We start from the raw sequence: 7,965 nt of genomic DNA on the forward strand, positions 1-7,965 counted from the left end.
GTCTCGATTGATGAAAAAGTTATATACCGGACACAAAATATACCCCAGAACAAACATGTTAATCTTTTACCTCCAAGTGTGACTTTGACCTTAGAGGTAGCGGCCAGGGTGCATGACACATCGTCTTATTATTGTCAAAATTTGGGTTAAGTAAATTCAAAATCCCTTGATCTATGAAAACGTTATGGACGGGACACAAAATGTATTCTTTAATAGTCCATGTTAAGCTTTGATCTTAAAGTATGACCTTGACATTGGAGGTAAAAGTTTAGGTGTTGCGCATGACTGTACTATCATTTTAGGCTTTGACCTCAAAGCGTGACCTTGATCTTTTAGGTAGGGGTCTGAGTGTTGCGCTTCTCAACATTTGTGCCAAGTTATTTCAAAATCCCTTGATAGATTAAACAGTTATATGCCGGACACAAAATATACCCAAGAACAAAAATATTAATCTTTTATCTCTAAGTGTGACCTTGACCTTAGAGATAGCGGTCAGGGTGTTATGCTTATTATTGTCAATATTTCGGTTAGGTAATTTCATAATCCCTTGATCTATGAAAAAAGTTATGGACGGGACACAAAATGTATTCTTGAACAGATCAAGTAAAGCTTCGGTCTAAAATGTAGGCATCTGAATGTTGCACACGACACATTGTCTTTTTATTGTAATCATTTATGCCAAATAATTTCAAAATCCCTTGATCTATGAAGAAGTTATAGATCGGACAAGAAGGTTTGACGAACGGACAGACGGACGGAGCCTATTTCTATATCCCCCATTTTTCTTCGAAAAGTCGGGGAACAAAAAGAACCATAAAATATTTGGGCTCAATTTGCACGGAGAAATTTTGCCTCGCCCGAGGTTTGAGCATGCGATCCCTGAGTAACAAGTCTGATGTATTTAACCTTTAATCAAATGGAATCGAAAGTGGTAAATTTTTAACGTGCAGTTTGACCAGATTTTATACTGCTAGTATGCGCTTGTTTTATATTTTCGTATTAAAGTCCCATATGATTTAAAAGGACTGCTTGGCAACACCAAAACACACAATTTTATTTCAGCAAATTATTGGTTAATAGTCCTAACATAGAGTAATTTAAGTGTATCCTGACATAGAATAACTGAAGTGTGTCCTGACATAGAAGACTTTAAAAGTGTCCTAAGATAGAATCATTTAAATGTGTACTGACATAGAATTATTCAAATGCGTCCTGACATAGAATAATTTAAATGCGTCCTGACATAGAATAATTTAAATGCGTCATGACATAGAATAATTTAAAAGTGTCCTGAGATAGAATAATTTAAATGCGTCCTAGCATAGAATAATTCAAATGTGTCCTGACATAGAATAATTTAAATGCGTCCTGACATATAATAATTTAAAAGTGTCCTGAGATAGAATAATTTAAATGTGTCCTGACATAGAATAATTCAAATGCGTCCTGACATAGAATAATTTAAATGCGTCCTGACATAGAATTATTTAAATGCGTCCTGACATAGTATAATTTAAAAGTGTCCTGAGATAGAATAATTTAAATGCGTCCTGACATAGAATAATTTAAATGCGTCCTGGCATAGAATAATTTAAAAGTGTCCTGAGATGAAATAATTTAAATGTGTCCTGACATAGAATTTTTTTAATGCGTCCTGGCATAAATGCCTCAGAAAGGATTTTTTCTGCTTCAGAAAGGACAGACATATGTTTCATAATGGCTTAAGAGCATGTGGGTGCTTATTACCAGACGATAAAAAGCGCTGAATAAGAGTGGATTTCTCATGATAGTAGCAAAATGTAAATACATAATATTTTAACTTCTGTACATTTCTGCGGGTGTAATGGACCTTTAATATAACTGAAAAATGTTTTTAGGACAGGCATATCACGAATGGAAAATAATTGCAATAACCATTGCTTAATTTCACCCTCTGCTATTACACTGGACTCTCTTGAATTATAAGAGCTGTACAATATCATTTTTAAAAATATCAAGATGAAAATTTAAAGCTAGGCATATTGTTTACTGATGTCAAATGCTACGGACAGGTAAAGAGTTAAATGATAATGATAACAGCATGCGATTTTTAAAGTTTAGTGATTTAATCAGTTGGTCACGGAAGATTCTTAATATTTTATATGTTTATCTTAGTTATATACATTGTTGCTTCTGAATCTTTATTGAACATCTATAATGTGTTTATACTATTAAATGAAATAAAAGTTAAAAAGTCAGGTGTGACAGAGTAAAAAGCAACATGAAGGCCTTTGCTCAAATAATGTTTAGTCAAGTATTTATCTTACACAACATCATTTACAATAGCACTTTGAAAGTTGGGAGTGTTTTTTTTTGTTTTTTTTTTTTTGCAATATTTAAAAAAATACTGTTTTTCACGAGTTGACAAATTCAAATTCGAATTCGACAAGAAATCCCCCTACAACAATATAACATCAGAAAACTGTTTACAAATGCATCTTAATTACTTTTAATTAATTAAACGGAACGAATGATAGCACGATTTGAAAGTACTGTAAAATGATTCTTTGTTGCCTCCAACAGATTGAATAATTGATATGTAACGATCTTTTTAATACACAATGGTGTATGGTCGGTTAAATATTTGATATTAGAATCAAATTATCATTAAGCCACTCTGACTCTGACGATAAAAGATTCACAAAGTGAAAAAATTATTTATTCATATCATTGCAACATAATTTATGCACAACAAGCTATTATGTCAACATGATAATGGGAGTACAATCCTTGATACATATGCATTTACACTAGGCAACGTTAGGAAAGTGAAGTGCAGAATACTTCCTTTTTACAGAATCTTTTGAATCATATTTCATCTTGTAATGGAAGGGTTTCGGTTTGGGATTTACGTGTCTGTCATATTCTTCGTTTCTTTTCACTTTGAGCTTGTAACGGCAGTTAAACAAACATCTGCAGTTATTTTACAGGTTCAATCAGTGCCAAACGGAGTGTCGTCTGCAAAATTGATAGAATGCGCGTTTCACCTTATGAAATCATCGGACAGTTCTTTCGTAAGAATTGCTGAAGGAAGTAACGTTTGTGAACAACTAGCACGTCCTTCGTCGACGAGCTCAAATTTCTTCGAGAAAGGCTTTGAATACTTAGAAAAGTCTACATTGTATAACGTTTTCAATGAAGAGGTAAAAATACCTTCAATATTGATATCGATGACACATTTTCTCTAATAACATTATAAGACATTTCAATAACTATTGTCGGCTGTTGGACGATTTTTTTTATTATTTGATCATTAAAGAGTCGTTAGAAATAAGTTTTACTAAAAATAATTGAAAATATTGTCAGATATATGTATACACTGACAATATGATGTAATACTGAATACAATATGACAAAACATTTGTTGTCATAAAGCTTTCATTTCTTTCTTTCAGGATTCCTTCAATGAGGCAATTGTACATTACATATACAAAGAAGTAAACATTGGGGACAAATTTGATTTTGTGTTTCATATGTTGAAGTCAGACAAGTAAGTTTCTTTGTTATATTAAATTGAAGCACAGATAATATATATATACAATGTATATAAATCTAAACTGTTTAAATTTTTGTAACATTTTCTTCTATCAATTCATCGCCATTTTAAATATCATATATATTAATATATAAGACAAATTTTATAGAATTTAATGTCATTGTATGTGTCCGGACTCTTTGGTACGGTTTTTTCAACTTAAAATATAGATAGCTCAAAATTTATTCGGATACGATATCCGACATTCTAAATTCTATATTACCAAAAATAGACGCAAACAGCAAGAGGGTGCTTTCACTTTCCGTTTCGTTTTTCACTTAAATAAACTATATAAATTCATATTTTTGGCACTTGTATTCATTTCTTGAGCGTGCGAATGTTAATCAAAACGCCTTTATGTTTGTATCTGGGACAGATGAGCGTCAATTTGGTAAGAAGTGGATAGTTGGATATTCGAATAACCAACTATATACTAGCTGATTGTTGGTTATTCGTAATTCCAAACTATTTAACGGATGGTAATTCTATCCACTAGCACCAGCATGAAATATTAGAACATATCATACATTTAAAATATAGAAAAAGTGTGGCATCAACAGTATTTGAACTAGGGGTATGGTCACGAAACTTGTAAGTTTATCTTACGCGCACAAAGCATGATTTTGACATGTGCTTTACAAATAAAGTTATACCACTAAATAAAATTAATTATTTTACGCCGTGACTTAGATATAAGCAAAAACAAAACTTTTTATAATCATGACAAAAACGGTTTTTTTGAGCATTTTCATAAATTATTTTTCTTTACGCTGCAAACAAGAGTAGTGCGCACGAGAGGCGATAGTATGAATGGCGTTCTGTTCATTCCACTTTTATAACTTGCTCCTTAAACGTCATGTTATGCCTAAAACCATCATGGTCATTTCGAAATGACGATTGAACGCGTTGAAGTTGTTTCAAACAAACAATGATAAGGGGTAGTGGTGGCCTAATGGCTGAGATGTTTGGCTTTTATACTCAGGATTGTGGGTTCGAACCCACAATCGGGACATGACTATGTTTCCTCATCTGACACCAGTACTGGTTAGTTCCAGGAATGATTGATATCAATTGAAAGAACGTGTTTTGCAATCGAGCATAAATAAATATGTTTAAACTAATTGCTTGTAGATTTATTAAGGGTCCTGGAATCATTTTGTTCAAGCAGTAAGAAATATAAAAAACATTTAGTCCAAGACGAAATATATTCTAGTTTACGGGGATATTGCAGTACGATACACACGAAATATGTGTTTCGCTTATTTGGTGAAATATTTGTTAATTATACAAAAAAAAATCTTGAAATATTTGTTTATTATATACTTTTAAAAAATTCGATGAAACATTTGTTGATTAGAGATCTACACTTAAAAAAATCGTTGAAATATTTGTGAGGATGAGGTTAACAAGCGTCGTAAAAGACAAGAAAAATGAACATTGGAACGGCTGAAGTAACGCGAGTTTGAACGCCGACCTGGCTCTTCTGGGATTTGAACCCACGCCCTGTCGAAACTCTGTGTCCTCACTGAATAGAAAGGAGATTCTACATGGAAAAGTTCAAAAATGCACATCGTTATAAAAATGCAGACTATTTAGGCTGTTTTTAATTACATGTATCACTTTTTTTCCAGATTACAATAAACGGCGAAGTGCTGACAACATTTGACCATCACGGGTTGATTACATACATCGAAATGATCGGTATCAAGTTAGGACCTTCTGTCAACTATCTGTCAAAGTATTTCAATCCAAAGACACTGGTGTTCAGTGACCATGTTTGGTAAATTAAGTTAGTTTCTGTGATGAAACTACCAAAACGAGAGTTTTGTTAGGGGTTTTAATAAACAATTGAAAGAAATATATCCGCTGGTACATGGATATACCCACGTCAGCTATCGATATTCGATTTGATTCAATTCCACCCATTGTTTTCTCTGTTAGGACAAAAATTGATTTACTTCGGGACCATACATGGAACAGCACTAACGTGTCACATTGTAGGTTCGGTCCATGTTATCCATCTTATGAACAAATCTGAAGATGTTTCCAAATTCAAAATTTTACCATTTCATGTGTTGAATTTTGCTTTGATTCATACCATTGTAAATAGAATGTTGCAAAATAAATGTTTTCGGTTGTCTCACTTAAAACAGTCGGGATCCGGGACTGCAGTATAACTGTGATCCAGAGATTTTGATTTATGCCATAGTTTAGCTTAAACATATTTTATTTCAAACATTTTAACACAAACATATTTTAAATACAATCATTACTTACATGATAAATATACAATGATGAAAAGGGATCAGATCAGAAATCATACAATGCTTATAAAGGTCTTTTTAGCGGTATATTTCATGTTCAAAATATATCATAAAAAACTTTTATTGATAATGAATGTAGAAAGATGAGGAAGGCAAAAGTGTCAGTTAAGAGCTGAAAGTAGAAAATTTTTAAGTTGAAATAAGTAAGATAGGAAACTTTACTTTACATCAGAACATGATTCTATAATATTATACATGTACGATCGAATTTGTTTCTTTGACAATAATTGTTAAAACACTAGCTCGCTAATACTTCAATTAAAACTTTGATTAAAACAAACATAGATCCTTAGTGTGATTTTTTATGCCAAATTATTGTCTTTGCAGACCGATATAATTCTGATATTGTTGTTATTGAATATCAACCATAACTTTTGATCAACGTAAGCGTTAATATTTATGTTTTATTGAAATTTTATAGTATGCATTGCTTCTAAATACGACACATGTATTCAGATAATTCGTTCAATGTATGATAACAATATGAAATTAAAACGTGTACTAAATTCAGTTTAAACTAAAACTAGTCTTTGATTGTCTTTGATGCCTTTTGCCGCTTTCCTGAGAACTGAACGATGGAGAGATTGTTGAAGAAGAACGCATGTGTAAGTTGTTCTTGCACGTCAGCAGATATATTATTTCTTCTCGAAATCTGGAACCACTCATTACATACAGGACAAAGTTAATAGATGCATTCAAAAAACCAAAACTATGGGTAACTGCTTCCCAGAAATATAACCTTTCTATACCTGTTAAATAGCTGTTAACATCGGAGCATGCCTTCGCGTTCAAATTGTCAACAAGGTATGGAAAATAAACAAGATAAACTGCTACAGGCATCTGGGAAATAAAAAATATAGTATTCAAAAGAATTAAAATTATCATAAGAGTTCTCGCTTGATGTCCGTGTCGATGCTGGCGATGTTGTCTCCCTTTCGCACTTCCATTTCCACTTCCGCCAGTCATCCATTTTTGGCGCATGCGCATTTTCCGTAGTCCGCGAATAACGAGAGTATTTCCGATGAAAATAAAAATGAATGGCGCCACAAAACCAAAGAATAAATGTACCCAAAACCATGTATAAATATAAAACTTGGCGTATTCTTTGTAAACTGGCATGCACCTGTAGGAGCCTTTGAACATTTCTAATGAAGTAATTCCAAAACCATAAATAACATGCGAGTCTATTACACAAATTGTAAACACGATTCCAGTGGTAGCAAATATGGCTACCCGTTGAGTACGTCGCCGTTTTACGTTGTAAGGCCATAAAACGCTTACAACCCTTTCAATTGTCACTGCGACTAAAATCCAAGCTGACAAATGAAAACTTGTGTATGTAAGGAACATTGACACTTTACAACCTATGTCGCTTAAATCCCGAATTTTTATCCCAAAAACATGGTACATGAACCGTTTTAATGGAGAATTGAACAAAAACAACGTATCTGTCAGGGCTAATGATAAAAGATATACAGCTGTTGACGAAATTTTCCGGAAGTTTCGCAAAATAACGAGAGCTGTCAAAAGATTTCCCACAGTTCCAAACAAAATGAGGCAAATTGGAACAATTTTCCATATCAAATCAGTAGCTTTATAGAACTTTCCGTTGTCTGGAAGCGGAAGTGGATACACGCATCCTGGCCAATTCCAGGGAACGCCAGGCGGAGGATCACTGCTAAATAACGTTTCAGAAGATGTATTGTTTCCAATATATAATTTCTCAGAATAATTCATACTTAATACTTTTCATTGGCCGATGTGGTAGTGGACAATTATCTAAGACATCCGCAAATTTCATCTGAGCTGATGATTAAGTTATTACATCTGATAAAGTCAATATCCAAACAAAGCTATTTATATTTGTAAAGTTTTTTTTCTATGTTAACTGTTCCTTGTACAATTCCAATACACGTAGTGTTGACTATACTAACTGTGAAGCTACAAAAAGATTGATACAATGATATTAATTAGATATAATTGCAATATGTTACACCTGACCTCAAAACAAACAACAGTAAATAAGCTACAATTCATATATATATAAAGCTTCACAATTAAAAATTG

The sequence above is a fragment of the Ruditapes philippinarum genome, unplaced genomic scaffold, assembly GCF_026571515.1.
Source record: "Ruditapes philippinarum isolate M1 unplaced genomic scaffold, ASM2657151v2 ctg11831_1_1_1_1, whole genome shotgun sequence".
Classification (NCBI taxonomy): domain Eukaryota; kingdom Metazoa; phylum Mollusca; class Bivalvia; order Venerida; family Veneridae; genus Ruditapes; species Ruditapes philippinarum.